The sequence below is a fragment of the Pleurodeles waltl genome, chromosome 2_1 (assembly GCF_031143425.1).
Source record: "Pleurodeles waltl isolate 20211129_DDA chromosome 2_1, aPleWal1.hap1.20221129, whole genome shotgun sequence".
Lineage (NCBI taxonomy): Eukaryota > Metazoa > Chordata > Amphibia > Caudata > Salamandridae > Pleurodeles > Pleurodeles waltl.
Genome location: NC_090438.1, coordinates 339,551,054 through 339,576,523, shown reverse-complemented (window position 1 = coordinate 339,576,523; position 25,470 = coordinate 339,551,054). Strand labels below are relative to the sequence as shown.

Below are 25,470 nucleotides of genomic sequence, written 5' to 3'. Positions count from 1 at the left end.
GATTTTAGTAAATCAAAGATTACCAACTTCTCCAGTCTGCAAGCTTTCATTTCACAGCAGTCCACAAATCACAGTGAAAGGTATCAATCTGTGTCAGTTTGCATTTTGGGCAGTTCAGGATATTTGGATTACAAATCTGCTGGTGTCTCCAGTTCACCTGAGGGGTGGATGAACTTTTACCCTGATTTGGCTTCACAGGTAGCAGTGGCGTAGTCAGTGTGTCATTGGTCCTAGTGCAAGGAAGGAAATGGACCCCCTGGCTACAGCCAGGGTGCCCCTTTCATTCCTTGTACTAGGGCTAATGCAGCAGTAATCAGGATTCAGCACGCCCTCAGTCCTTTGGGCCCTGGTGCCATTGCACCTGCTGCACCAATAAAAGCAACAGCCATGACAGGTAGACTCGAAAAAGGTGATTTTTTTCCACAAGATGCTTTTGCACATTCAGTAGATAGCTTTTAAAATATGCCAGTTATTTTCATCAAATAAACTTTATTCGACTAGTGAACAAGCCATAAAAGCACAGCATTTATTTACCATACATTCAAAAATTAGCAGCAAAGTCCATAAGCAATCAATTGAATATGAAAATGTTACAACAAATAACCATCCATAGAAACCCTCCCTAAAAACTGCAAGAATATATATTAAATACAATTAAAATGTTAATCCTCACGGCTATTTCTTAGTCTCAAAGCGGCTTTTAAAAAACTAACCACATTCAAAATGATATCTACAGGAAGCATTTGAAGATACTCAAGGGCTGGGCAGACTTAATTAAAGTTCACTCGCTTAAAAATAGGTAAAATAAAAGTTTTCCTAGGAACCACGTAAAAACTGCTAAACATTATAAAGCGCATGGGTCCAAGTTGTTGCAACTGCAAGGCCCCAGCCTGTGGCTCCTCGAACAGCCCGCGGAACAGCAAGCAGAAAATGAAGCAAGTCCAATCTAAACCTGGTAAGTAAAAAATGATCATACGTACTGAGACCCACTGTGAGGTAGAGCACCATATTGGGACAGGTTCTCAACAGAAAGTGTTTAACTGGCCAGCCTTCACTATACGCTTGGGCGCAACAAATACCTCACTGCTGCCTAGAGTATGAAAAGTATCCTTGATGTACTTGATCCAAGGAATGGGGTGAGCGTGGTCAAGGGAGAGACAATCCTTTAAAACATTTCTATTTAGCTTAGCCTCTGGTCTAACCCAGACCTCTAACCAGAGGGAAAGGGGGCGAAACACTATAACATCTCAAATATAACCCCCTCCCAGTACTTCATGTACTGTGAAAATGGGGGCACACAGAGATACACATAAAAGATGCTCAAAAAAGCATTTTCCACTATTTGGAACTCAGACTGCTTGGCGTAACCCCAAACCTCACTCCTGGAAACACACTTGGCTCTATACTCTTGTAGCAGGGCCTTCGCCGGTTTTCTACCCAAGTGTGCAGCAAAACTAGAAACCGCTGCACATGCAAAATCCTCTCTTTTCTGATTGACCAAAAGGCACCAATTCGAAAGTGAATCAACCATTATTCCTAAACAGGAGAATCTACTTGCTTTAGGCAAAGCACTGTCGCCAATGTAAAACAAATTCGTTATAGTAGAGCACAGGCCAACCACCATGACAAATGACTTCTTGACATTTACCACGAGAGTGGTCTTCTATAAAAGTGACAAATACATTCAACAAGGAATGCAACACCTTTGCAGTCCTCACCATAATATTGGCATCATTGGCATACAAAAGCACTGGTAAACGTTGTTGCCCCATCTGTGGACAATCCACATTGGAGGAAATTAAAACTTGTTCTAAATGGTTCACATATAATTTTTTTTAAAAAGGAGGCCAAAATGCAGCCCTGCCTCACAACCCTACGAATACTAAAATCTTGTGTGCATTGAAGATCTTTAGTGTAACGCACTGTGGCCCTGGTGTTCAAATGCAGGTCCCTGAGAAACAAAACAATATCTTGCTCCACCCCCATAAATAACAAAATATGCCATGGTTTATCTCTTGATATCCAGTCAAATGCTCAGGTAAGATCCATGAATGCATGGCTCCCTGTCGAACAATTGTGTTTTCACCCAAAACCATATTCAATTTTAAACACTAGTCGAGAGTGGAGCACCCCGCTCGAAAGCCACAATGAACATCAGCTAAAATATTGTGCTCCTCAGCCCAGGTCTCTAGTCTATTCGATACAACTTGTCCCAAGACTTTCACCACTGAGTCAAGAAGGAAGATGGGTGAATATTATTGTGGTTGTCTCCGGCCTTCTTAAATACCAGGACGATAACTGAGAAAGCCCAGGACTGAGGAGGCCCCACAACAACTGCTGCATTGGTAACTGACAAAAGGACAGAATACCAACCCTCATGATCATCAATGTACAAATACGAGGGAATGCCATTAGGGCCAGGGTCCTTGTTTTTAGATAAACACAGTATCACCTCTTTAACTTCATCCAAGGTAAAGAACAACTTCGGCTTCCCCTTAACCAGATTAAGCTCACTATGATCAGTGCTTACGACTATGTCAAAGGCCTCTTCAAAATGGGACACTCAACTGACCTCGGTTAAATGGGAACTCAGAGATCCTGTTGGCTCTGGAGCTAAAAAAAGGACTATTAATTACACTCCAGAATTTGGCACTATTATTCAGCATTCTTGCCCCTAAGAGGGACTCCCAAGCAGTATCCCTGAGGCATCGCTTACACCTCCCCAATTCATGTTTATAATGCTTATGACAAGTTTTAACAAAGTCCAAGTAAGGCACGTTTCAGGTTCTTGAAGGCTAAAGAACATCCCTTGTCAAACCATTTAGGGAATTCAGTTTTAATCTCCCTCCCCTCCAACACCAATAGAGAGGATACAGTAGTGGCAATCCCTGTGAAAGCCCCTAGAATTCCACCAGAAATCTCGACATGAGAGATTGACAAATACTAAGTTCCATTTCACAACAAGAGTAGAGGGTCCTAAGAAAACTATCATGAACAACCTGGGACCACCTAAGTCTTCTCCCATTATTAAATGCTCTTATAGCACCCAAGACCTTCAGGCCCAGATCTAACATCAGTAGAAGCCACCCTAGGGATAAAGTCACCAGACTGTGGTCACTAAAGGGACTCAACAAAATATCCACCTTAGTTACACAGGAGTACAGAGCAGCGGAAACAAAAATGAAGTTGATAAAAGATTTGCACCCCCTATGTTCACAGGAACATAGGAAAAATAATACTGTTTTTCCAAGCAACAAGCTGTCGAGTGAAAACACTAGGTTAAACTCACTCAATATCCCATGTAAAGCAGAACATTGAGGAGTGTTCCAAATGCAATCCAAAAGGAGCTAAACAACAGTGTGAACCTGTCAACCTCTCGCCAGGGTCTCGCTAGGGTCATCCCTGCCCAATGAGATGTGCTCCGGACCATTTAGATCTGCTAAGTTTCCTCAAAAAGGAGCCCAAAAATTGGATATGACATACCTCTATAGCAAGAGCCTTGGCATTATAGAAATTTAGCAGCGCCACCCTTGTAGAGACCTGCATAGAGAAAGATATGCCTATAAGGTGGAGGATCCTGAAGGGTAGAAGATAAGCCACACTGCAAATCCAACATGATGTAAATTACCACAATCTTTGACAACCCTGCCAGTGAGGTGTTAGCTCAAACTGTGGGTTAAAAACTGCAACAATTAGGCTAAAAAGTGATGGGCTTGGACTAAAAATATGACATCAAAGGGACAATCTTGGCATCTGGAACATGATTGTCTTGTATATTACAATACCAGGCAAATCATCCCTCACTATGGAAAACATGTTTGAAGCTCCAGTTGGCAAATACAGATGGTCATTAATCTACTCTGATTTGGAAGGCTGAAAGGAATTTCCTTATAATTAAATGTATCGTGGTGACTGGCAAAGTAATTACCCAAGCAAATCGTCTTGTACATAGGTCTAGAATATTGTGAAATGATTTCCTTAAATACCTGTCATGCTGTGATTCACTATAATGTGGCCAGTATATTGTGTGTTTGATTTCTCTGTTAAAAAAAAGTCTTGGGCACAGGTATCCGAGCATCGATGATTAAAAAAGATTAGACAAAAACACCATTAATTTTTTGGGTGACAGTTCCTGTAGATCCTCTAGGAATCTTTTGGGTTAGATTTGCATTAAAAGTTCTAGTAAACATATTAAAAAGACAGTACAGTATTTAATAAGATGTTGGTCTGCACACCATTGAGCTTTTAGACTGGTGCGAGAGGTACAATGATGAGGCTTATGAAAGACTGCCTCTCTCTAATGCACATGCACTTACGTTAAAACTATATTTACCCAGTGAATCTACTCAGCAATCCAGCACAACTAGCAATGTGGGGAATCCTGACTGGTTCACTAAATCTTCTGATAAGCATGAATACCCTGTGCAGATGAGTGTGGAACAAATAGAGAGGTCTCTACATTTATAATGTGGCTTAGTAGGAATATGTACTAACTCCCAGGCACCTCTGTCTTTATTTGACCAGTTCCCTCAATGCACTGAGATCTGGCTTTCTTTTTCACCTAGATCTGGAGCAGGGGTGCAGATTAAGGCTCTTTTACACACAAGAAAACATTTCTCTGCCAAATTTTACTCCAGCAACAATCCAGTGCTCAATGGATTTGTAGGCAGAGTGCTGTGAAAAATAACAAAGACAAAAAAAGTTAGTTTTGGGTACAAAACTGAAGGACTCTGCCGAGGGGCGCGCTGTTTGCACCAGGGGTGGAGAGGGACTCCAACCCCCATTGTAACTTGCGGTGGAGGAGGCTGCTGCTGTCAGCTGAGCGCCTAGGGGAGACTCAAGAGGGATGCTCTTCCCTGTGGCACAGGATGCATGCAGGACACGCCTGGGTGTGTAGCTGGGCAAAGACAAGGCCAAGAGTGGGCCTGTCTGTGCCCTTCCGCAGGCGGATGAGGCTGGCCTTTTTAACTCGGATTGGCTTACAACTTTCAGGCCGGTCCAGTGGTTCAGGAAGCAGCATGACTCTGTGGTCAGTCCTGATTTGATCTGAATCTCATTTTGTTATATACGTTATCTGCCTGTTTTTCCACTCTGTCCTTGGACAGTGCCTTTTTGGATTATCAGGACACGTTTTTGCTAGTTTGTGACCATAGGTAAGAGAAAGGCTCTGTCAAATGGGGGGAGTAGGAGAAAATCACCAATTAAAACTTGTTTGAGCCTTTTGAATTATATCATAGGTGCAATGAGGGCAAAAGAAAAGTAAATTTCAAATGTAGAAGAATCTGTATCTGTGTGCAAGGGAGGGGCAGCGGAAAACCTCATAGAGTCGGAGGAACCTCAGCTCTCTAACTCTACCACTGGCCGAGTGCCAAGCCCCTTGTGAATGCTTGCAAATGGATGTGTACAAGACGCATCGGACTGTTTAACTATGTGTGACTCCGATATGCAACCTCCCCCCAAGTGTCCAAGGAGCCCAGCAGTTTGCCCCCCTTTTGGTAATCGTGAGTCACAGGTTACCTTGAGTTCAGATGCTAATCCAACTACTGCTAAATCAAAGCATAAAAAAGTACCTCTGAAATCCTCTAGTAAGGTTTCTTCAGAGGACATTAATTCTGTAATCATGGCTGTACACGCTTTGGACTCCACCATAAGGTCTGAAATGATGGTTTTGAGTGTGAAAGTGGATCAGGTTGAAAGCTCTGTTTTTGCATGCTTAGAGTTTTTAAAGGGGATGCATGCCACAGTTCAGCATTCTGACGCCCGGAATACTGTTGATTTAGCAGGAGGAATCTCTTTACCTCAACCAGTTGTTACCATAACCTGAGGGGATGACAATAATCCAGGTTCATCTGTTAATCCTCCCCAAAATGCGGCATTAGCACTCAGGATAGTGTTACGTCTTTACATAAGGGAGTTAAGACTATTAGTAGTAGACTTGCCACCCCTTCGATCTTCCCGTTGTGGTAAACAGTCCTTCCATAAGTAAGAACGTACCATCTCCTGTGGACCATCTGGATTTTCCACCAAAGGTGACACCCTAAGTAGTAGTACTAGCTAATGTACCTACTCTTGAACCAAGTGGTCAAGAGTCTTGGGACTCACTCAGAAAAACGTCTCTGCATTGGGTAAGGAAATATACTGGTTTATCATTTGCTCGGTTTTCAGATATTAAGGTGGTTAGGAGAGTTAAGTGGGTGGGTCAAGGGAGTAAAGCCATGGGGGGGGGGCTGTGTCGTGCTGTTTTTTAAAACCCCACGATTAATTTAAATGATTTTGAATTGGGTAAGTGCACCAAGGGTATCAGATAACCATATCATGGCGCTCCCCTCGGTTTTTTTTTCCAACCTTCCATGTTGCAGGGATTCTCAGGTGTAAAGGAAGCTTTGATTCCTGACTTTCCATCGAGTTTTGTGTATGCCATTCGCACAATGAATAGGTTTAGTGGTTTGGCCCCAATAGATGGTGTTGACTGACTGCATACCACCCCTGTGTTGGGATCCTTGGATACTCAGATCCTTGTTAAGGGGGTTGTTTGTAATTGGCGTGCTAATCTTCAATCATGTAGTCTGCAATTGCCTTCACCTTTGAACAGTGTAGCATTGAAATCACCGAATAACTATTACGTTCCCGATGACCACACGAGTACTGGGAGGACTAAGGTAGTTTTTTGGACATAGCTTGTTTAAAAAGTAAATTGAGGACTGCTGAATGTTGTGAGTTTATTGCAGGATTATTATGTGTTTTCAAGAGACCTGGCAAGTGGAACCTACTCATCTAAATGGCTATAAAATGTTTGACACCTCAGCCATTCCATCTTCTTATGGGAGAGCAAAAGGGGGTTTATGTAACTACGTGTCAATGTATACCGCTTTTGTCGAGGTGTGTTTGGCTGTGTCAAGTGTATGCTTTCTAATTATTACTGTTAAATTATCTACCAATCTTCTTTTAGCTGATTGGATGCCGGTAATCCAAGAGTATTTGTAATGTTATTATTTTGAAATGCGTGATTTCAGAAATTTACTAATAAACAGTGTCATGGAAAAATAGCGACATGACACAAAAAGATAAGTAAACAAGGTATCGCTTACAGTAGCGATTTGAAACAGCTTAGTGCGTGTGGTGCGCTAAATGTAACATTGTGTGCTACAAATTAAAAGTATATTTCGTATTTTTACTTTGTTGTAATTTAAGTTACTAATTTTGGGGGGCATTTTCACTACTACAAGATGCTAATACATTTTACGGTGAGTTGCTATTGGACACTCCTTTTTTTATTATTTATAAGACAGGAGTTTAACTTCTAATACTATTCATGCATTACAACAGTTTTATGCAGCAGGGTTACAATAACCAGGGATTGAGGTGGCCGTCATAACGTTATAAAATGAACGTTTGTAATTGACGCTGTTAATCCAACACTTTTTTTTTACATTGAAGAGGCTTTGTCAATGATGTTTGCTCTAGGATGTAAGTTGTGAACATGTTCTCAGAGCCACTGTTTCTTAGTCATTTATAAAGTTATTGTCTCCATAAAATACAATAATAACATTCCTATTTTCTTTACTCTTTGTCTCTCCCTCAATTTCTTTCTCTATTTTTCATTTTTCTTAACTTCCTCCAAATCTCCACCCTCTCTCTCACTCTATTTATCTCTCTTTCATTTCCTTGCTCTAGCTCTCTTTTTTCTTACTCTTTCATCCTTTATATTGTTCTTTCTCTATCTTTAGCTTTCTATCTATAACTTTCTATTTATCATTCAGGCTTTTTTTCTTCTCTCTAACTCTCTCCTTCCACTCTCTTTATCACTATCTCTCTCTACTCTCTCTCTTACTCCTCTCTCTCTCTTCATCGTTATCTCATGCTTTCACTTTCTTTCCCACATTCTAAATCTTTTAAAATATAAATTCTTTACTTTTTTTTCTATCTCTCACCATTTCAATCTTTCCCTCCGCTCTCTCTTTATATTTCAAGAACTCATCTAATTCTCTCTCTCCTACTTTCTCTCTATCTCTATAGACCTCTCTCTCGCTTTTGCTCTCTTTCTCTCTCTCTCTTTATCTATTCTCTATCTCTATCTCTCTTCCTCTCTTTAGCTTTGTCTCTTTCCATTTCTTTCACTCACTCTCTATCTCCCTCCTTTCTATCACTCTTTCGCTCTCATTCTCTCTCTCATTATCTTTCGTTCTATCTCTTTCTCTATTTTGCTCTCTTTTTCTCACTCTCTTCTTCTATCTCTTTCTCTCTCTTTCTATCTTCTCCCTTCCCTGTATCTATCGCTCACCACTATCGCCCTCCTTTCTCCTTCTATTCCTCTTTCTTCATATCTCTTTTCTCTCTCTCTTTCTCCTCTTGTTCTATTTTCTCCCTATATTGCTCTTTCTCTCTATATTTATTCTTTCCATATCGCCTTCTCCTTCTTTCTTTCTTTCTTTCTTTCTTTCTTTCTTTCTTTCTTTCTTTCTTTCTTTCTTTCATTCTTTTTCTTTCTTTCTTTCCTCCTTTCTTTCTTTCTTTCTTTCTTTCTTTCTTTCTTTCTTTCTTTCTTTCTTTCTCTTTCAAACCCTCTCTATCTCCCTTTTACACCTTTTTAAAGTCTCTCTCTCTCTTTCTCTATCTCCTTCTCTCTATTTCTGAATCTCTCTCCCTCTTCTCCCTCTTTATTACTCCTCTCAATCTCTTTTACTCTACTTTCCTCTCTCACTCTCTCTTTAGTCCTTCTCTCTATTCCTCTCTCTATTTCACTCTGTTTTGCTTTCTTTATTCCTCTCGTTCATTCTTTCTTTTTCTCTCTCTCTTTACCTATTCATCTATATCACTATCTCAATCTCGTTCTCTCACTATCTTTCTTTTTCAGTATTTCTCTCCTTCTCATTCTTTCTTGCTCTCTTTCTCTTTTTCTTTCTATCTCTTTATTTCTCTCTTTTTCTCTCTTTGTCTCTCTCCCCCTCGTCTCTCACTATCTGTCTCTTCTAACTCTTTCTCTCTCTCTATGCTCTATCTTCTTTGCTTCCTCTCTCTCTTATATTCTCTCCCTCATCTCTCTCCTTCTCTATCACTCTTTCTCTTTCTTTCTTTCTTTCCTTTCCTTTTCTTTATTTCTTTCTTTCTTTCTTTCTGTTTTTGTCTCTCTCTCTCTTTATTTCTCTGTATCTACCTCCTCACTCTCTCTATTTCTTCTTTCTGTTTTTCTATATCGCTTTCACTATATCTGCCTCTCTCACTCACTATTTCTTTTTTTCTCTTTCTCTATTTTTCACTCTATATTTTTCTCTCATCTCTTTTTTCTATCTCTCTCTTTTTCTGTTTCTTTTCTATCTTTCTCTTTCTCTTTGTTTTTATCTCTCGCCTCTGTTTATCTTTCTCATTCTCTCTGTAAAGAAAGCTTATACTGCTGTTATACTACATTTGCTGTGTGTGCTGTCTCTATTGCCCTTCTTGCTATTACTCTTTCTTTCTCATTCTCATTCTTTCCCTCTTTCTCTCTTTCTTTCTGTATCTCCTCTATTTCTCTCTCTATTTTTATTTCTACTGAAGGTTTTTAAACAGCTTGCATAAGTGTATATATTTTAATAATCTACTCTTATTACAATTGTAAGTACAATTCAAGATAACATAACACCCTTCTTACACTATAACTTTAAAACACTCTTAATTTCAGGGAACCTTCTAGTTTGTTTCTCTCCGCTCTCCTCCATAGCTGTATTCTGTCATTTAAAATATATATATTTTAGCCAGCCATCAACTCTAATAATAGAGTGGTTAAAGGGGAATTCTATTTTCAGTAGCATAAAAGTTTAAAATTAGAATGCAAAATAGCAACATTATCATATTTTGCTGAAGATAGAAAAGATGCTTAAATTATATGCAAAGCCACTGGAATTATATAGCAGGAAAGGACAACATTAAACACAAAGGAGATCAATTTATATGGAAAAAAGTCAACTTAACCAATACAATACCAATAGCTCAAACTCTTACAAATGCGAGACCTATTGCATTACAACTGCTTGTTTAATACAGTTGCATGTTATATTATGTTTTTAATTTTGTTGTGTTTTATTATTTTTGGTATTATAAGTTATTATTATTTTAAGGTTAAGTGTGTGTAACTTTTTGTATGCTTTCTTTTTAATTTTGATGTGATAATATAGTTATTTCAATTTATTTATTTATTGGTGGGTAGCTGAGTTTGTGGTGGAATTTGGAGGTAGTTTTTATTATATATTTTCTACTCATTTATGAATAGTTTATTATAATGTTTGAGTTGTTATTTTTTATTATTAATTATGTAAACTATTTTATTTTTCAATTATTTAAGAGATAATTTTTAATTAATTGGTAAGTCGTTGTTGTAATTAAAACTTGCCTTTTTAGATTATTGATTTTGTAAATTACCGAATTGTGGTTAATGATTTCTCACTTGATTATTTTTGTGTTACTTTTCTATATATTAATTCATTGCATTATTAGTTTGAAAAATATTAGGTACTTTTTTTTCAATTTTCTTATGTGGTGTTGGGTTTTGTGGCGGTAAGATCAAACGTTTTTTTAAAATATATATATATACACATAGTTTGATGCTTTTAATTGATAAACATTATTTAATGTTTTATTAATAATCTTAAATGTTAATGTGGAAATTGTAACTTGTAATAACTTTTATAAATTGTATAATGTTAAAGATATAGAATTTATACATTTTAAAAAATATATCTTTAAACTATATTTTATATTGACTGTTTATGTATGCATACTTTTATTTTAAGAGTGGAAATAGTAAATATACGCTATGCAAAGTTCAACATGCCCCCTACTTTTACTTACGCTGGAGTGGGAATAGTAAATCTAGCGCCTCCAAAGTCCAGCACTATCGCTACTTTTGCACAAGTTGGAAAGGGAATAGTAAATATAGCCCCTCTGAAGTCCAACACTTCACATACTGTTGACTGTATTTCGAATGGGATTAGTAAATCTGTCCAACACTTTCCCTGTGTTGCTTAGATTGGAATTGGAGTAGTAAATATGACTCCTTCAAATTGCAACACTTTCTGTACTGTAGCTCAGGTTGGGGTAGAAACAGTAAATCTGACCCCTTTAAATTCGAACAATATTCCTGCTGTTGCTCAGTTCGAAGTTGAAACAGCAAATCTGGTCCCCCCAAGGTCGTCCACTTTCACTTTGTTGCTCAAGTTAGAGTGGAATTAGTAAATCTTCTTAGTAAAAATGGATTTCTGAATTAAATAATCTGAAAGTTTATCATATGCTTTATGCTCACTTAAATCTGAATATTATATGAAAGGCTTTTTTCAGATGAATATTACAGACGAGGCAGCAGTCGACCTTTTCTAGGTGTATCTCAACAATACCGAAGCAAACATCTCAATGACACCAAATATTGTGGGCAATGTCGAAGAACAAAATTTCGAAAGGAAACTAGACTGCTTATATTTAACGCCACATATATATACCTTGATACTTGACTCTCTCTCTCTCTCTCTCTCTCTCTCTCTCTATATATATATATATATATATATATATTTTTATTTTTTTTCTTAGCCTAGTGTCGGTTGCCAACTATCTAGTTTCTATAGAAAAAGCATTTTTTGTTCTGTTAATAACTTTGGTGATGTTTGATGAATATTCACAAAAAGTTCCAAGAAAATACGACACTCACTTCAACTTCTGTCTGGAAAGGTTCAGGCCAATCTATCAAGCAGCGGCATAGAAAAAGGAGGCTCCCAAAACATGTTTTCCCCATTCATTTTTCCATAGGAGATTTGAACAGGGATCGCGCCAAAACCACTCAGCAGAATTATGCCAAATTGAGCAGAAAGGTAGCTCTAGGTCCAGAAAGAGTCTTTTTTGGTATCTGGCATAAATCTGTTCAGTAGTTTTTTGAGGAGAGCCGACAAACGTGCCCGCGTGAGCCCTAGGGAGATGCTCCTGCATTCTAGTAGTAGAACCAACAAGGGAGACCCATTGATCTGTGTGACCACTTGTAGGAAAGTACCATCTTGCCTGGCATGTTACCCCCATTTTTCACTGTATATATGTTGTTTTAGTTGTATGTGTCACTGGGACCCTGGTAACCCAGGGCCCCAGTGCTCATAAGTGTGCCTGAATGTGTTACCTGTGTAGTGACTAACTGTCTCACTGAGGCTCTGCTAATCAGAACCTCAGTGGGTATGCTCTCTCATTTCTTTCCAAATTGTCACTAACAGGCTAGTGACCAATTTTACCAATTTACATTGGCTTACTGGAACACCCTTATAATTCCCTAGTATATGGTACTGAGGTACCCAGGGTATTGGGGTTCCAGGAGATCCCTATGGGCTGCAGCATTTCTTTTGCCACCCATAGGGAGCTCTGACAATTCTTACACAGGCCTGCCACTGCAGCCTGAGTGAAATAACGTCCACGTTATTTCACAGCCATTTTACACTGCACTTAAGTAACTTATAAGTCACCTATATGTCTAACCTTTACCTGGTAAAGGTTAGGTGCAAAGTTACTTAGTGTGAGGGCACCCTGGCACTAGCCAAGGTGCCCCCACATTGTTCAGGGCCAATTCCCCGGACTTTGTGAGTGCAGGGACACCATTACACGTGTGCACTACATATAGGTCACTACCTATATGTAGCTTCACAATGGTAACTCCGAATATGGCCATGTAACATGTCTATGATCATGGAATTGCCCCCTCTATACCATCCTGGCATAGTTGGCACAATCCCATGATCCCAGTGGTCTGTAGCACAGACCCTGGTACTGCCAAACTGCCCTTCCTGGGGTTTCACTGCAGCTGCTGCTGCTGCCAACCCCTCAGACATGCAGCTGCCCTCCTGGGGTCCAGCCAGGCCTGGCCCAGGATGGCAGAACAAAGGACTTCCTCTGAGAGAGGGTGTTACACCCTCTCCCTTTGGAAAATGGTGTGGAGGCAGGGGAGGAGTAGCCTCTGGAAATGCTTTCTTGGGCACAGATGTGCCTAATTCTGCATAAGCCAGTCTACACCGGTTCAGGGGACCCCTTAGCCCTGCTCTGGCGTGAAACTGGACAAAGGAAAGGGGAGTGACCACTCCCCTGACCTGCACCTCCCCTGGGAGGTGTCCAGAGCTCCTCCAGTGTGCTCCAGACCTCTGCCATCTTGGAAACAGAGGTGCTGCTGGCACACTGGACTGCTCTGAGTGGCCAGTGCCACCAGGTGACGTCAGAGACTCCTTCTGATAGGCTCCTTCAGGTGTTGCTAGCCTATCCTCTCTCCTAGGTAGCCAAACCCTCTTTTCTGGCTATTTAGGGTCTCTGTCTCTGGGGAAACTTTAGATAACGAATGCAAGAGCTCATCCAAGTTCCTCTGCATCTCTCTCTTCACCTTCTGCCAAGGAATCGACTGCTGACCGCGCTGGAAGCCTGCAAACCTGCAACATAGTAGCAAAGACGACTACTGCAACTCTGTAACGCTGATCCTGCCGCCTTCTCGACTGTTTTCCTGGTGGTGCATGCTGTGGGGGTAGTCTGCCTCCTCTCTGCACTAGAAGCTCCGAAGAAATCTCCCGTGGGTCGACGGAATCTTCCCCCTGCAACCGCAGGCACCAAAAAGCTGCATTACCGGTCCCTTGGGTCTCCTCTCAGCACGACGAGCGAGGTCCCTCGAATCCAGCAACTCTGTCCAAGTGGCCCACACAGTCCAGTGACTCTTCAGTCCAAGTTTGGTGGAGGTAAGTCCTTGCCTCACCTCACTAGACTGCATTGCTGGGAACCGCGACTTTTGCAGCTACTCCGGCCTCCGTGCACTTCCGGCGGAAATCCTTTGTGCACAGTCCAGCCTGGGTCCATGGCACTCTAACCTGCATTGCACGACCTCCTAATTTGTTCTCCGGCAACGTGGGACTTCTTTGTGCGACTTCGGGTGAGCACCGTTTCACACATCTTCGTAGTGCCTGTTTCTGGCACTTCTCCGGGTGCTACCTGCTGCTAAGAGGGCTCTTTGTCTTGCTTGACGTCCCCTCTACCTCCTGGTCCAATTTGCGACCTCCTGGTCCCTCCTGGGCCACAGCAGCGTCCAAAAATGCTAACCGCATGATTTGCAGCTAGCAAGGCTTGTTGGCGTTCTTTCGGCGGGAAAACACTTCTGCACGACTCTACAAGGCGAGAGGGATCCGTCCTCCAAAGGGAAAGTCTCTAGCCCTTTGCGTTCCTGCAGAAACCGCAGCTTCTTCTGTCCAATAGAAGCTTCTTTGCACCCGCAGCTGGCATTTCCTGGACATCTGCCCATCTCCGACTTGCTTGTGACTTTTGGACTTGGTCCCCTTGTTCCACAGGTACCCCAGATTGGAAATCCAGCGTTGTTGCATTGTTGGTTTGTGTCTTTCCTGCCTTATTCCCCTATCACGACTTCTTTGTCCTTTGGGGAACTTTAGTGCACTTTGCACTCACTTTTCAGGGTCTTGGGGAGGGTTATTTTTCTAACTCTCACTATTTTCTAATAGTCCCAGCGACCCTCTACAAGGTCACATAGGTTTGGGGTCCATTCGTGGTTCGCATTCCACTTTTGGAGTATATGGTTTGTGTTGCCCCTATCCCTATGTGTCCCCATTGCATCCTATTGTAATGATACATTGTTTGCACTGTTTTCTAAGACTATACTGCATATTTTTGGTATTGTGTACATATATCTTGTGTATATTTCCTATCCTCTCACTGAGGGTAAACTCTAAGATACTTTGGCATATTGTCATAAAAATAAAGTACCATTATTTTTAGTATAACTGTGTATTGTGTTTTCTTATGATATTGTGCATATGACACTAAGTGGTACTGTAGTAGCTTCACACGTCTCCTAGTTCAGCCTAAGCTGCTCTGCTAAGCTACCATTATCTATCAGCCTAAGCTGCTAGACACCCTATACACTAATAAGGGATAACTGGGCCTGGTGCAAGGTGCCCCTTGGTACTCACTACAAGCCAGTCCAGCCTCCTACACCACTTTCAACCCAGCGTCCAATATGATCAAAAAAATAATAAACGAGCTCCCAGCCTCGCACCGATTGGCTGTGCCCACCATAAGTACCAGGCCAGCCCTCCAGTCAGTACCAGAGCGGCCTGGCTCCGGCATGTAGGTACCCCCCATGGTATTCCCTTTGGAGTGGTAAGTCTGGGCCTCCTTGGCCCCTTGGATCTCTCTCTCTGTGACCTGCTGTTCCTCTCTCTTGTAGCTTTCAGTTCCTTCTTGTCCTGGCTTCCCCTTTTTGTTCCTCTTTGCCCTCTTCTTCCCCTCTCCCCACCCTTTTTCATCTTATGTCTTCTTCTCTCTCTTTTCTTTTCTCAAGCTTTGTCTCCTCTTCTTTCTTTACTTTTCTCAAGCTTGGTCTTCTTCTCTTTTGTCCCCCTCCGTTCTTCCCCTCTTTCCTTTCTCTCTCTCTTCCCCTTTTCTCCCCTGGCTCTCTCCTACTTTTCTATTTTTTCTTCACTTCTTCTCTTTCTTGCCTTTTTCCGAGTTTTCTCTTTCTCTTGTCTCTGCTTTTGGTCTCTTGCTCTTCTGTTTTTCTGTCCCACTCCCTTTGCTTTCTTTTTCCCTCGGTGTTTTGTTTGTCTTCGTTCTATTTCTTTTTTCTTCTCCTTACGTTAAACCCTCAATCTCCTCAGAGTGTGACTACAAGGGAAACCCCCCCCCGGCACTAGCCAGACCAGAGGCAAATCGCCCCCAACTCCGGGGTAAGTCACGATTGCATGTGTGTGTGTGTGTGCCTTTTTTCCATACACTATCACCTATTGCTGTGTTGTGTGCAGTGGTTTGCCACTTTTTCACCCTTAATAATCTGTGGTTTATCTATTAGCTATTATAGACCTACCACACCGTGAACTACTTGTTCAGGTAGGCCATACATTATTCACTTTGAGCACCTCACTTACTGCGTGTGCTCCGACCCTGACGAATGCCCCTGACCTACCAGCACTTTGTGAGGGCAGAAACATGTTGGTCATACATATTTCTTTTTAGACTCCAAGAGACATTATCCTCTAATGAGCCTCTCCCCACCTGTTCTTGGCCTTACCAGCATGCACCCCCATTAAAACTAGCAGTAGTAACTGGTGACATGCTTGGTAATTTTATTTTCACCCCTTCTGGATCTCTGTAATTATCCAGTCAGTCTCATTTCAGCACTCCCTCTGGTTCTTTTAACCAAGAGGTTGGGTCCGCCCAAGTAGTATCATCTTACTTGGGTGGGGATGGTGGTCAAATGATGAAGCAAGACACTATTATGTGTGTGAGACCACCTAGTCCGTAAGGGAACTCCCCCCTCCCCCTGTAGGGCAACATAGCACCCCCTTGCTTGGACATTTTCCAACCATGCCTTCCCCGCTTTAGAACCTAAAGCGACATAACTGACACCGCCTACTGAGGGAATACTGACCCAGTCCTACCCTCAGTTCCTACTACCCCACACCTTTAGTGATTATATAGATTTCTCTTGGGAGGTGGTGTGGGTTAGCAACACTCCCAGTGCTCTCCTTTTGTGTATTATCACTTAGTGCACTCTCCCATCCTCCCCTCCACGTCCCTGTGGCCCAGCCCCGCCCTCCCTGCACCTGCTGGCTGAGCCAGCAGATGAAAAATGGTGAAAAATAAAACAATAGCAAGCTATTGTTTTATTTTTAATTTACTGGCTCAGCCAGGGGGGTGATCCTGCCCCTGAAGAGTGGGTTCAAACAGAGACTCACCCTAGTGGGGCAAAGGGAGGGAACAAAAGGTCTCAGCACTCACACCTGTCTTATGAGCACTCCCATCCTCTCACCTGCCAGCTTCCCAACTTCAGCCGTCTTGCTGCTGTTTGCTAGAGACAGTGCCTGAAGTTATGATGCACATTTCTGAACAACAGTGCTCTGACCTGTCTACCTGTTGGCAGTTTCACAGTAGAGAGCTGAGTGCAACACAAGGCACTTACATGCAGGAGCTTCCAGCATACACCCTTCATCCATTGATCTGTTGTAGTGTCATTCACATTTGGCTTCTGTCCTCTACAGCATACAGCCTGTGTCACCAGGTCACCCACTTCAACCATCGGCTTACCTTACTGTGAGTAACAGCATGCCGTTCTTTCACTATGTGCACATAGGCACGCACTATGAGTACTTCATTTCAGTGTCATGAACTAGTTGTGTAATGTGTGCTTTTACATTAAAATATTTTGGCTTTTAGACTATGCTTGTTTTACATAGGATAAAGTCCAACAGCTGCCAGGCCCCCTATGTGCTGCTCATGTGTAACATATCTTCATTCAAAAACACACTCAAACAAAAAACATATTGGCAAAGACATAAGGTCAGCAGCCAATTCAGAAATACTAGTATTGACAACACATGTTAAAATATCATATCCCACTAGAACTGCGGTTTCCTTGATGACTCAAATGACCACCAAGATGATTAACCCATGGGTACATGCAAGAAATATTTAGCAAAGATTCAGCATAAAGCGAGTAACATAGACTTCAAATATAGTTGAATTTGTCATCAGTTGCTCAAGGAGAGCAGCAGACCCTGTTTCTCTACTTGAATATTGCAGCTATGGGGTAAGGCACATTTCTCAACTCTATTGGTCTTGGTAGCTCACATCAAAGATTTTTGCCATCTTAGGTCAATGTACATTTTTAGTATCAATGTGTCTAACGATGAGCTTGTAGTGGTAATATGACACCACTTGCTGGTGGTAGTTTAGGCATCCACCCACATTCTTTTCCCGAAAAATACTCTGTCCTGTGTCTCACACCATCCGTCCTTCTCACAGGTAAGCTCCGGAACTCTTTATCATTGTGTGTCTTAAACACATGATGCTCAGAATTTCCCTTGTAACCCTCCACCTGCCTTTCTCTGTCTCAGATACCGTGCTCTTTCACACTTTTCATTTCTTCTCCAATGTCTATCCGTCCTCTGATACCCTGCTTTTCAGTTCTTCTCACTTCCCTCAAACTCACACACACACATACACACACACTACTGTTGCTCACAGTAATATGACTATTGCATCTCATACATTCTTTTATCACATCTTCTACTCTGACCTTCTTCTCAAAGATCCTCTTATATGTCCCACACACTCCTGTCATCCTGTTCACCCATCCTCCCCTGTTAAATGAAAGTACTCCTAATATACACACACATATTACTTCCCCCATTTAAAATCCTCCTTTCTCTTGCAAACCCCATTTACTTGCCCTTCTCACACACTTATCGCCCTCGCACTGTGCCTTGCTCATATACCCTTCCTTCTTGCCTCATGTGTCTCTTTTATGCTCTAAATTTTACACAGATACAGTAATTCAAGGGCGTCTATGTCTTTATGCTCCAAATCACAGTGCAAATGCTGAATGCTCATTTTTTAAAACTACGCAAACCCGTGTTCCACAGTTAGGCAATATCGACTTACAGACACTGCTTTGAGGTTAAAAAAAAGTGCAGAATTGTGGAGTTATAAAAATTTCACAATGGTTTCAGGATGAAAATGGATATTTAGTAGTAAAAATGGAGCAATGGGAAGGTTTTTGACAATTTACAAATTTACAAGTTGGAAAGGGAATAGTAAATATAGCCCCTCTGAAGTCCAACACTTCACATACTGTTGACTGTGTTTCAAATGGGATTAGTAAATCTGTCCAACACTTTCCCTGTGTTGCTTAAATTGGATTTGGAGTAGTAAATCTGACTCCTTCAAATTGCAACCCTTTCTGTACTGTAGCTCAGGTTGGGGTAGAAACAGTAAATCTGACCCCTTTAAATTCGAACAATATTCCTGCTGTTGCTGAGTTCGAAGTTGAAACATCAAATCTGGTCCCTCCAAGGTCCTGCACTTTCACTTTGTTGCTCAAGTTACAGTGGGATTAGTACATCTTCTTAGTAAAAATGGATTTCTGAATTAAATAATCTGAAGGTTTATCATATGCCTTATGCTCACTTAAATCTGAGGGTCATGGGCAAAGGTGACTTTTCTTAATTCTGAAGTGAGGTTAGTAGGATGAACTTTAAACAGGTAAAGAGCACTCTCAAACAAGAATCAACTAGATTCAACCCTTAAGCATGTGTGGCTTACATACCCAGAACCACTTTGGAGTTGTGCCAATATTCAGCAGGAGTGCACTTATGTCATAGACCATTGGCAATTGTAAAATAACTGTTCCTGTGTTTGAAGAAACAGACAAAACATCCCATGATTTCTACCTATATGTCGAAGCAAACTGTTTCAAAGCTCTCTATGCAGCAAGCACACCACACGTTCCACAATGTGTTGATGGTCCAATAAATATGAAGAATCCGGGCACAATAAATCCAACGTTTTCAATTTTTTTTAATTTCTCAGTTAAGCTTTTCTTCCCAAAGTCAGAGGAATGGTGTTAAAAGTACTATGAAGCACATTAACATATGAAATCGATGACAAATATTTTACGAATAATATTCTTAGTTTGAACATATTGCAATAAATATTTGGAGACAGTGCATGTGTCAGAGTTTGTACATGGGGTCAGAAGATAATTGCGTCATTATGAGGGCCACACCATATTGTTTCATCTTAATGCCACAGTAAATACACCTCCTATCTGCACTAGGTCAAAGAGGACTTCCAGGCAGGAGCCAGAGGCCCTGAGTGAAGTGGAGACTTTGTTCCTGCAGTATCATTTTAACAAGCATTTACAATGCAACTGGTCTCGCATTTGCTCGAGTTAGAGCTATTAGCTTTGTAAACTTCTAACCGGACTTTTCTTGCCTCATAAACCTAAAGAAAAAAAACGAGTGTGATTGTGCTATGTAAAACCCAGTGTGATCACCCTACATGGAAACTAAAAAGATTAAGTAGTGCAGAAAACAGGCTGAAAATACAGTGCCTCAAATGTTTTCAGTAGTTGGTTGGTGCGCTTGAGGAGGGCTAAGCACTGGAAAAGGCATGACGTATGCATGCCTTTCACTAATGAAAGCAAGCGGATTCTAAAAGGCAAGCCCACAAACCAATTAAAGTGACACGCGTGACATGGGCGTGGTTAAAAGACCAAAGAGAGATTACAACAGGGATGGAGCACTTGTGCACTCAACCCTAAAAAGCTAGATTGGGGCCACAGTATACCTAAAGCCAGGGCCACTGAGAGTCCTCCCTTTGTTGCCATTTTTCTATGGTGAATCCCTTCCAAACACTAACCCTAAATAAGATGCAACTGATCAGTATATTGCATAATTGTTGCTCTTGAGTTTTTGTACTAAAGCTTCGGGGGGAGTTACAGGCATTGGTGCAGCAAACAACCCCAAGATGAGTAGAAAAGACAACACCTCGGAAGTCACTACAGTAGGGTCACAGGATCAAAGCAATTGAGCCAGCAACATAATTTAATTTCCAATGAAAATGGTGTGGTCTTGTTTATTTCAAGTGAAATGTTAAAATCTAGAAGTAAGGTAGTCTGGCTATGGTATAGTAAAACTGTTGTGCCCACATCACACATCAACGTATACGTAATAGAAGCCATGGAATGTAGAGCTGCCTGTTTGTTTGATGATTGTTTGGGTCTGCTGCAACGCACATCACACAGACCCCTGAAAAATGACTATGGATGTCCCTTGAGTGATCAGTGAATGTGACCATTTCCCTGACATTGATACAAGATGGAGACATTTGCATATCCGCAACTTTGTTCCAATGTTCGCTAAGAACTGGCCCATAGTTTTCTCGACCCCCGTACATCTTTTAAGTTACGCGATCGAAAAGGCAAAATGAGTAGATTTGCTGGCAGTGAGTAACCCCTTCTACAATATCCTGGGCTAACCCTTCTTAACAATGTCAGCAGCAAAAAATTATAACGCCGACAAAACTATTTAAAAGTCAAGAAGCAGAAGAAAAAGCCACAGACCAGACCGCTTTCTGCTGCCTACCTCCCCACACTGGCCTCTTCACAACACTTGGATGCAGGAGCCTCCACCCCAGCTGGTGGTTTGCCCTCAGCACAGAATGGGCATTCGCAGCGGGGTAGGTACATCTTACTGCGTAATGCTCATAAAAATTAAATATGTGGAGCTGCTTTGTATTTGGGTCGCAAACAAGCCTCGTCCGTTAACGACTATGGGCCCGAGTCAGCCCATCTTGTTTGGATATTGTTTTGCTGTTGTTTCTTTCAAGCTAGAGCTGAGTCATTTCCATGTGCACGGCTTGAATTCATCATCTTCCCGACCCTTCCCCTGGGTACTCTTGTTTTTCACTCTGAAGAATAGAGTGAAACACACACTGCATTTCTTCTACAAGTTACATGCTGTGGAATCACAGGGATGGCGGGGGCTGAGGGGCGGCATTTCCTGCTTCTGTCTCCTCCAGAAACCAAAACCACCAGCCATAACCAAGGCGGGAAGAGGAGACGGGCATGCCCAAAGAATGAACTTTGGACCTTGAACTTTCTGACGCTGGATTCTTTCAAGCCACTCCTTTCTTGCGCAGAAAAATGAATACTAACAACAAAATCTGGCTGTACTGTTATGCTCCGTCCATCACCCGTACCCTCAGCAAATGGCACGTTCTACTCCTTATGAGTCGTCAGTCTCTGCATAGAGGCGTCTTAAAAAAGACAACACCAATACATATATTAACTGCTGAAAATTAGTGCGGCTCTAAACAGTGCTTTACATAAACAGACTACGTGTGTATAACAGCTTTTTAACAGAAACACCCACCCCCGTGTGAGATTATATTTTTCATTGCTCATAAAGAGTGTAACTTGCCTCGGTGCCCTCGCTGTGCACTTTCTAGGGGGTCTCGGGCGCCCAGCTGCTCCTCTTGTCAGTTAAATTGGCTTTGGTTCTCTGAGAGTTGCTTTCTCGTCCGGCTGGCTTGGGAAGTCTACCCCTCATCTTCCCCCACTACACTAGCTCGGATCTTCGTCTCTAATGGCATTTCCTGTCGGAGTAAAGGGGGTCGGGCTGGTTCCTTGCACTTGTGCAGGCCGTGTCTCCTACTTAGCACAGTGTGACAATGGAACCCCCACCCCGCCCGCCCCCACACATTTCCTGACCACTGTGTTGGCCCCAGAAGAACGTCACATCTGGGCCCACGTGGGGTTAGAGGTGTCGGCTATAGACGGACGAACAATGCAAAAAAAAAACGCACACACGCGCGTATGAAACTACTGTCCAACAAGAAGAGGTGCATTTCAGCCTATGCCATATCATTAAGTAATGTGCCTATTAAATAGTTCTGTAATGTCATTTTCAAGTAGGCCTTCTGTTTTGGGGAGGGGGGAATTGTATCAGCATGGGGGGTTGGTCAATCCTGTCTCAAGGCTCTGATAGCAAACAGTGGAGGTACACAAGAATACCGAACTGAAAGGCACCCCGCCGCCCAGTTCCCACCCGCAGCCTCCTGGCTGTCACCATTTCTATGCACACTAAATGTGCACACTGTTCCCGGCTGTGCGCCTCTCTCACCACAGCGCCCTCCCGTCTCCTGGTTATCACCTACATATATACACTCTCTGTCGCCTATCTCCGCACTAAGCGGTACAAACAGAACGGTTTATTCTCTGGCATGTGCCCTATGCAGTGACTACTACACATATGGTTTTAATACAGCTTTCACCGGAAAACGGCATTTGAGGCAAAAAAGCTAAAACAACATATTACCATACCCAGGAGGAAAAAAATAAACGCATCTGCTCAAAAGATTATTGACGTATGTTGTTCAACACACACCCTGCCCCATTGACAGATTACGGGTAGCAAAGGATACCTTCTCTTCTCAAACGTTGTTTTCATGACAGTTCCACAAACGAAAACAGATATTAACAGATATTAATACAAACTACACAGCCGACCGAAGGACCAATTGATCCGACCTGAGAAAATGCTCCGCACAAGCAGTACAAAAACAAACGTTTATTATTTATTTTCAAAGACAAGTTGTTAAAAAAAACACGTGAAAAGATGAGATGTTAATACTCAAACGAAAACCAGCAGGAAACTCACCCCATCAGATCCTGGATAAACTGCACGCCTGACTCGGACAGACAGTTATCTGGTCTCTCCAAAGTGTGGCTCATTTGATGCTTCTGTAAATATCCGCAGATGTGTCCAAGTTTGCATCAACCAGGGAGCAAAATCGAAGGGCTTCGGCATTTTCCAGGGTTTGGTGAATCCTTGGAATCTGAAGGAAATTCCTGATAACTCTGCCTATTCCCTTTGTTAAACTCCAGAGTATTGTGCCGCAGCCGGCGTGCCCGCAGGAAATAGAACACACAAGAAAGAGGCTGATGTCTGTGCAGGATCTCAGGGCCTGGGGAACACTTGGGGGTCTCGAAGCTGAGGCCTTTCATTGGACGAGGGGCTATTATTAGCTGCCTCCATCCCGCCCCTCCTTTGCGCGGCTCTTTTCTACGAGAAACCAATCAGTGTGCCGATGAAGTTTTCTTTGCAGAGCCCTGCCAAGGAAAGGGCAGCTTTCGCATTCAAGAATCAACAGCTTAAGAACAGCTTGCCAATGAAGGACGCCATTTCCTGGCCAATTAGCTGGCAGAGACAGTCTGGGCGAGGGGAGTGGAAGCCCCTGAAAGAACCGAAGACAAGGGGGTAGCAAAACAAACTATATACACGTAGGACTTATGTCAGTCTTCGCTACAGTCCGTTAGAACTTAATTTCAAGGACAAAGGTAGCGCTTTAAGTGAACACGTTTATAGTAACGTTTGAGGCGCTGCAAATACAACAATATGTTTTGAGGGACCAGTTTGTGAGCAGATTACAGAAAAACAATTATGTTGAGATAAGAGTTGAACACCTAATTGAGACAGCGTTAGGCAGAACACTGTACAATTGTTTTTAAAGACGCGCACATTACCAGTTTGAGGCAGAGGAAGATAATAAAACGAGTTTAAAAGAATCATACTTTTTGGGAAAAATGCCGAACCGTTGGAGATATTGCCAAATCTCTGTCCTCCATATGAAAGAGTGTTTTCAGATGAATATTACAGAGGAGGCAGCAGTCGACCTTTTCTAGGAGTATATCAACAATACCGAAGCAAACATCTCAATGACACCAAATATTGTGGGCATTGTCGAAGGACAACATTCGGAAAGGAAACTAGATTGTCTATATTTAACTCTACATATATGTACCTTGATACTTGAAAATCTCTCTCTCTCTCTCTCTCGCTATATATATATATATATATATATATATATATATATATATATATATATATATATATATATAAATAAAATATATATTTAGCCTTGTGACGGTTGCCAACTATCTAGTTAGGACCTGGGTTTTATAGAAAAAGCATTTTTTCTTTTGCTAATATCTTTGGTGTTGTTTGATGAATATTCACAAAAAGTTCCAAGAAAATAGACACTCACTTCAACTTCTGTCTGGAAAGTTTCAGGCCGATCTATCAAGCAGCGGCATAGAAAAAGGAGGGGCCCAAAACACTTTTTCCCCATTCATTTTTTCCATAGAAGATTTGAACAGGGATCGCGCCAAATCCACTCAACAAAATTATGCTAAATTTAGCAGAAAGGTAGCTCTAGGTCCAGAAAGAGCCTTTTTTGGTATCTGGCATAAATACGTTCAGTATTTTTTGAGAAACTAAAGGAAATAAAAATTAGTGTATACAGGGAGGCAAAGGATTCACAAATCTTCCCGATCTCATGTTGAGATCTGATTGGCTGCCAACATTTCAACAAGAAAGTGTTGGCAGCCATGTTGGGACTCGGCTTCAGCTGAGTCCCAGAAAAAGGTGTAAAGAAAACCAAAAGGGGCCATGGTAGAATCACCATAACCCTTTTGGTCTGATGCTGCATCCCAGAGCATAAAAGCATTTAAAAAAAAAAAAAAATCACCACGATTTGTGGCAGAGCTGGTGAACATTTAAAAAATAAAAAAAAGCAGGCTTCATTGATCTCAAGCCCCCCAGGTCCAAGGAAAATTGTTAATTTTAATGCAGGGAGCAGCCTGGCCCTGCCGTGCAGCCCTGGGGACTACCACCTTTCCGGGGCTAAAAACATTATGTGTGTGGATGGCCACCTGGACCCCCACAGCCCTGGGGACCCCCACCTCCCTGGGTCTTAGATGCAATTTAACACCGGGGTGTGGCCTCCCACAGCCCCATGGACTGGCACCTCCCAGGACTATTATTAAATTTTATGCGGGTGGGGCACGTGGCCCCCCTGCAGCTCGGGGGACCACCACCTCCACAAGGCAGCAATTATAAACAGTGTGGGGGGCGGCCCACCCAGCCCCCTGCAGCCCCAGGGACTGCCACCTCCCCGGAGCTAAAAATATTATGTTTGGAGGGCCACCCCGACCCCAATAGCCCAGGAGACCACTACCTTCCCCGGGGCTTAAATGCAATTTAATGCAGGGGGACACATGGCCCCCACAGCCCCGTGGCCCTCCACCTCCCGGGGCTATTGTTAAATTCGATGCGGGGGCCATGTGCCCCCCCTGCAGCCCTGAGG

The 25,470-nt window shown here is 42.2% G+C and overlaps 1 protein-coding gene across 2 annotated transcripts in view; it reads right to left on the bottom strand.

Moving 5' to 3' along the window:
• The window catches only part of LPAR4 (lysophosphatidic acid receptor 4), a 93,872-nt gene extending 70,469 nt beyond the window's left edge, over positions 1-23,403 (bottom strand). The window contains exon 1 of one of the 2 annotated variants that reach the window (XM_069212567.1): positions 22,983-23,403. The gene's annotated coding sequence lies outside the window, so the exon portion shown is untranslated. Of the gene's footprint in view, positions 1-21,743; positions 21,897-22,982 lie in introns of those variants that run through there. The other variant, XM_069212568.1, reaches the window with a different exon arrangement.
• Between the last annotated feature and the right edge of the window lie 2,067 nt (positions 23,404-25,470).